Raw genomic sequence first — 7,208 nt, forward strand, 5'->3', positions numbered from 1 at the left:
CAATTCCCAGGACAACGATTACTTCGGGGCACACCCACAACTTTCAATATAACTCGCGTTACGGAATTATCTCACAATAAATCTCAATACAAGGAGATTCATAATTAAATTCTACATCTGGAACGATTATTCCGAACTAAATCTGACACCGCGCTCGCGTGTTATACTAAAAAAACTACAATTCCTAGCGCAACAAATACTACGGCGCACACACCCACAACTTTCAATATAACTTGCGTTACGGAACTTTCCTGCTATAAATTTTAATACCTGGAGATACAAAATTAAATTCTGCATCTGATAAAAGTATTCCGAACTAACTCTAACACCGCGTTCGCGTGTTATATTAAAAAAACTACAATTCCTAGCGCAATGACTACTACGGCGCACACACACACAACTTTCAATATAACTCGCGTTACGGAATTTCTTTACAATAATTTTTAATACACTGTGATACAGAATGCAATTCCGCATCTGGGAAAATTATTCCGAACTAACTCTGATACCGCGTTCGCGTGTTACACTAAAAAAAAAACTACAATTCCTAGCGCAACGACTACTACGGCGCACACACACACAACTTTCAATATAACTCGCGTTACGGAATTTCTTTACAATAATTTTTAATACACTGTGATACAGAATTCAATTCCGCATCTGGGAATATTAATCCGAACTAACTCTGACACCGCGTTCGCGTGTTACACTAAAAAAAACTACAATTCCTAGCGCAACGATTACTACGGCGCACACACAACTTTCAATATAACTGGCGTTACGAAATTTTCTAGCAGTAAATTTCACTACATGGGAATGCAGAATTTAATTATGCATCTGTGAAAATTATTCCAAACTAACTCTGACACCGCGTTCGCGTGTTATACTAAAAAAAACTACAATTCCTAGCGCAACGACTACTAAGGCGCACACACACAACTTTCAATATAACCCGCGTTACGGAACTTTCAGGCTATAAATTTTAATACCTGGAGATACAAAATTAAATTCTGCATCTGATAAAAGTATTCCGAACTAACTCTAACACCGCGTTCGCGTGTTAAACTAAAAAAACTACAAGTCCTAGCGCAACGACTACTACGGCGCACACACACAACTTTCAATATAACTCGCGTTACGGAATTTACTAGCAATAAATTTCAATACAGGGGAATGCAAAATTAAATTATGCATCTTTGAAGATTATTCTGAACTAACTCTGACACCGCGTTCGCGTGTTATAGTAAAAAAACTACAATACCTAGCGCAACAATTACTACGACGCACACACACAACTTTCAATATAACTCGCGTAACGGATTTTTTTCGTAATATATTTCGATACAGGGTGATACACAATTAAATTCCGCATCTGGGAAAATTATTCCAAACTAACTTTAACACCGAGTTCGCGTGTTATACTAAAAAAACTAAAATTCCGTGAGCAACGATTACTACGGCGCACATACACAACTCTCAATATAACTCGCGTTACGGAATTTTCTTGCAATAAATTTCAATACAGGGAGATACAGACATGGCCGTCAAGAACCAGCGCGGACACCGGGGAAAAGCCGCGGGCTTCGGCAATTGTCAATTTTTTGCTATTTTTTTGTGACTGCGATTTAAGAGCGATTAGCCGGGCCCCGGGGAATTTATCCCAGTCTCATCGGCCCTGCAGGTAGGTAGTTCGTTGTTTATAAACAGCAAATGTAAATTGGACCAAAAAATATAATTGAATTATGAACTTACCAGTGTACAGCTTATCGGACTCCCAGGCACAACGAGTGCTGTAACCACACGAAAACATAAATTAAAACAAAAATATTTCATACAATTGAATTATGTTATAATTAACAATCAACACAAAATAAACAAATAAACAGCACAGAGTTTAGTTAAATCTATCCTAATCTATCTTAATCTATTAATTTTGATCTATCTTAATGGGCTAGTTAAAGCGGAAATCTGAGAGATAAAATTTTTAGTCTTAAGAAAAAAATGGCCAAGGGGGGGTGCTTGATACTTTTTTTCGACGATTTTTGATAATTAATATCTCTTAAACTAAAAGAGATAGCAACCCACGAATTGTTGATTATGAAAGATTGGAAAATTCTCTATCAGATAAAAATATAATATCATTATATTTCCTACAGTAAAAGGTCAAAAAACGCGACTAAAAGTGCTAAAAAGTGACATTTTTCAATTTTTGCCCATTTTATTCAATCGCGAATATCTCGTAAACTAAAAGAGATAAATAAGATCTGATCGCAGCGTCTTAATCTACGGACTATTTTCTATCATATAGGATTGTTAAAAGGGAAATATGAGAGACAAAATTTTTAGTCTTAAGAAAAAAATGGTCAAGGGGGGGTGCTTGATACTTTTTTTCGACGATTTTTGATAATTAATATCTCTTAAACTAAAAGAGATAACAACCCACGAATTGTTGATTATGAAAGATTGGAAAATTGTCTATCAGACAAAAATATAAAATAATTATATTTCCTACAGGAAAAGGTCGAAAAACGCGCTAAAAGCTCTAAAAGTGCTAAAAAGTGATATTTTTCAATTTTTGCCAATTTTATTCAATCGCGAATATCTCGTAAACTAAAAGAGATAAATAAGATCTGATCGCAGCGTCTTAATCTACGGACTATTTTCTATCATATAGGATTGTTAAAAGGGAAATATGAGAGACAAAATTTTTAGCCTTAAGAAAAAAATGGCCAAGGGGGGGTGCTTGATACTTTTTTTCGACGATTTTTGATAATTAATATCTCTTAAACTAAAAGAGGTAGCAACCCACGAATTGTTGATTATGAAAGATTGGAAAATTCTCTATCAGATAAAAATATAATATCATTATATTTCCTATCAGATAAAAATATAATATCATTATATTTCCTACCGTAAAAGGTCAAAAAACGCGACTAAAAGTGCTAAAAAGTGACATTTTTCAATTTTTGCCCATTTTATTCAATCGCGAATATCTCGTAAACTAAAAGAGATAAATAAGATCTGATCGCAGCGTCTTAATCAACGGACTATTTTCTATCATATAGGATTGTTAAAAGGGAAATATGAGAGACAAAATTTTTAGTCTTAAGAAAAAAATGGCCAAGGGGGGGTGCTTGATACTTTTTTTCGACGATTTTTGATAATTAATATCTCTTAAACTAAAAGAGATAGCAACCCACGAATTGTTGATTATGAAAGATTGGAAAATTCTCTATCAGATAAAAATATAATATCATTATATTTCCTACAGTAAAAGGTAAAAAAACGCGACTAAAAGTGCTAAAAAGTGACATTTTTCAATTTTTGCCCATTTTATTCAATCGCAAATATCTCGTAAACTAAAAGAGATAAATAAGATCTGATCGCAGCGTCTTAATCTACGGACTATTTTCTATCATATAGGATTGTTAAAAGGGAAATATGAGAGACAAAATTTTTAGTCTTAAGAAAAAAATGGTCAAGGGGGGTGCTTGATACTTTTTTTCGACGATTTTTGATAATTAATATCTCTTAAACTAAAAGAGATAACAACCCACGAATTGTTGATTATGAAAGATTGGAAAATTCTCTATCAGATAAAAATATAATATCATTATATTTCCTACAGTAAAAGGTCAAAAAACGCGACTAAAAGTGCTAAAAAGTGACATTTTTCAATTTTTGCCCATTTTATTCAATCGCGAATATCTCGTAAACTAAAAGAGATAAATAAGATCTGATCGCAGCGTCTTAATCTACGGACTATTTTCTATCATATAGGATTGTTAAAAGGGAAATATGAGAGACAAAATTTTTAGTCTTAAGAAAAAAATGGTCAAGGGGGGGTGCTTGATACTTTTTTTCGACGATTTTTGATAATTAATATCTCTTAAACTAAAAGAGATAACAACCCACGAATTGTTGATTATGAAAGATTGGAAAATTGTCTATCAGACAAAAATATAAAATAATTATATTTCCTACAGTAAAAGGTCGAAAAACGCGACTAAAAGCTCTAAAAGTGCTAAAAAGTGATATTTTTCAATTTTTGCCAATTTTATTCAATCGCGAATATCTCGTAAACTAAAAGAGATAAATAAGATCTGATCGAAGCGTCTTAATCTACGGACTATTTTCTATCATATAGGATTGTTAAAAGGGAAATATGAGAGACAAAATTTTTAGTCTTAAGAAAAAAATGGCCAAGGGGGGGTGCTTGATAATTTTTATTGACGATTTTCAATAATTAATATCTCTTAAACTAAGAGAGATAGCTACCAACAAATTGCTGATTATAAAAGATTGGAAAATTCTCTATTAGATAAAAATATAATATCATTATATTTCCTACAGTAAAAGGTCGAAAAACGCGACTAAAAGTGCTAAAAAGTGACATTTTTCAATTTTTGTCCATTTTATTCAATCGCGAATATCTCGTAAACTAAAAGGGATAAATAGGTACAACTCGCAGAGACTATTCTGCGGACTATTATCTATAAGATAGACTAGTTAAGGCAGAAACCTGAGAGATGTACTTTTAATTCTTAAGAAAAAATTGCCAGGGGGGGTGGGGGTGCCTGATAATTTTTATCGACGATTTTCGATAATTAATACCTCTTAAACTAAAAGAGATAGCAACCAACGAATTGCTGATTATGAAAGATTGTAAAATTCTCTTTCATATGGAAATTTAAAGTTTTTATATTTGGCAAATGCGAGTCAGCTATACAATCATCCACGTACGGTGCTCTGAACACGAGTCACTTCTACCGCTGCTCTTGTACGGTGCCCTGAATAAGAGTCTACCGCTACCCTCTTTTAAACTAAAATCGCAAGCGACCAACAGATCAAAGAATATGAAAAGTCTCTATCAGGTATAGATTAAAAATAATTTTGTTCCGTGAGGTTATATTCGAAAAACTAAACTATAATATACTGCATGCGACAACAAACAAATTTTCAAAATTTATCTAAAAATGAATTAAAACCTCTCAGTGAGAAGAAACGTGAATTGCAAATTTTTATTTATGAATTATTCTTGACCTCCCTTATTTCCCCAATTTGAATACCTCATCTTATAGAGAATTTTACAAAGATTTAGAATCTTCGATCCGAAATAATTGGAATTAAAAAAAGCAAGACAAAAGGGGATAGGGATGGTTAAGGCAGAATTCCAATTAACTGCATCTTCAGGTACAACTCTTGCCCTTTTGTAAACGAAAGAAATACTAAACAATACTAATTTTGGGATGAATCAGCCGAGTACGCGACTATCTTATAAATTTGCAACACGCAATGGCACGCGATAAATCAAAACAACGTAAAAACAAACTAATGGAGGACGCAGAAATTAAAACAAAAAATATGATTAAATTATAAACTTACCAATGCAGAACTCATGGAACTCCAAGGCGCGGCTAATACTGTAAATAAACAAAGAAAACATAAGTTAAAACAAAAACATTTAATACAATTTAGTAATATTATAATCACACAGCAGAGAAAAACAAACAATCTGCGCTGTTTAGTTAAAAGTTAGTTACACCAGCACGATGGGTCATCCTAATGATGAATATCAAATCAACATGGAGGCGATACACTTAACCGGCATTTATGGACAATAAACGCGCAAACAGTAAGTAACATTACTATAGTCAATGGATGATAGAATATAATATATTAAGAATTTGGAAAGTAGATGTTCGGACCAGGGGCGTAGCTACCGCCGTATTTGCCGTATCAATTATACGGGGCCCCCGGGCCACGGGGACCCCCAAAGTGTGTAAGGAAAAACCTTTACCTCCATATAAGGGCCCCCAAAAAAATTTTTATACGGGGCCCCGACAAGGCACGCTACGCCACTGGTTCGGACAAACAATACGAGTCGCGTAAAATATTGGATCAACCAAATACCGGCACGAAACTGGCTGCAAACTGTGCAAGCAACGACGCGACAGTTTATGATAAGAAAGCAAGAGATGCGCATAGCCAGTGCGTCGATAGCACGCGACCTTGTACGCGAATCGCTTTGGTACGTTACCTGCGATCAAAACTAAACTAAGATGCGCCAACAAGCGGCGTGAGGGGATCTCATGCATTGCCTTCTCGCGGCGAATGCGATAAGAAAGTGTAAGTTGTGTTCAAAACAAACACAATTCTCGCGTTGAATGCTCGCGCTTGCTGATAGCTATAGAAATAAACAATACATATCTATTTTACAATTTTTGTTAATGCTAGGGCCATCTATAAATAATGCAAATAGTAGTCCCGGAATTTGGATTAAAAAAATTAATAAAAATTTAAAATCCGAATTATGTAATTCAGGTTTCTTATACTGAAAAATTCAACTATACAATTGCGATTAATTGCAATATAATTAAATAAACAAAAAAATCAACGTTCTTGTCATATTTAAGTCAATAAACTTGAATAGTGCATATCTTTTAAACTAAAGACGATAGCCACCAACAGATTGAAAAATATAACAGATTGGAATATTCTCTATAAGATAAAAATAAAAAAATAATTCTATTCTTTGGAGTAAAAGGTCCAAAATCATGACTAACAGTGGTAAAATGTGCAATTTTCTGATTTTTGTGAAAAGATAAGAAATAAGATACAATCGCTTCGCTTGAACTGACAACACATGCCATGCAATTTTAAGTACATTTATGAATATAACAATCTATAAAACACTACGAAAATATGATAATAAAGAAAAACAAACGGCAGAAACATAATCAATCAATATCGTTGAGAATATTATTTAAATTACTTACTGGTTAGTAGGTACTGTAAAATTTCCATCGTAAACGGCATCCGTCGACACCCCGCTCACGAACAAATACACAATATTTGCATGTCGCGAACATCTTATAAGCAATAAATCATTAGCGAGACACAATAGTCAGCAATAATCACTAAGAACACCCAAAGTAATACGAGTTAGCTAATTAACTCCGAAGATAGGAGAATCGCGACGACCGCGTGCGAACAATCCGTCGGATACGGCAAAACTAATTTTATTCCTGCAGCGTGAGCAAACAATACACGCGGCGCCATCACACGGTCGCGTATATAGTACAAAACTATACACGAATACCGTACGCATATCACCTGACAATAAGAGATAAGAACAAACCGGTCAAATTTCAGTGCAACGTGAAATCGCAAGGCTGTATAGACACTACCACACACACAAACATTAG

General features: G+C 34.1%; 1 long non-coding RNA gene across 1 annotated transcript; it reads right to left on the minus strand.

Moving 5' to 3' along the window:
* Positions 1–1,272: 1,272 nt before the first annotated feature.
* On the minus strand, positions 1,273–6,994 carry LOC135797511 (uncharacterized). The gene is made up of 3 exons (XR_010549564.1): positions 6,780–6,994; positions 5,386–5,423; positions 1,273–1,790 (listed from the first exon to the last, which is right to left on the minus strand). It is a non-coding gene; the product is annotated as an uncharacterized lncRNA (long non-coding RNA).
* Positions 6,995–7,208: the final 214 nt, after the last annotated feature.

The sequence above is a fragment of the Atheta coriaria genome, unplaced genomic scaffold (assembly GCF_025399875.1).
Source record: "Atheta coriaria isolate IRGN ID8LTWV9N9 unplaced genomic scaffold, Caltech_Dcor_3.1 hic_scaffold_8_pilon, whole genome shotgun sequence".
In the NCBI taxonomy this organism is placed as follows: domain Eukaryota; kingdom Metazoa; phylum Arthropoda; class Insecta; order Coleoptera; family Staphylinidae; genus Dalotia; species Dalotia coriaria.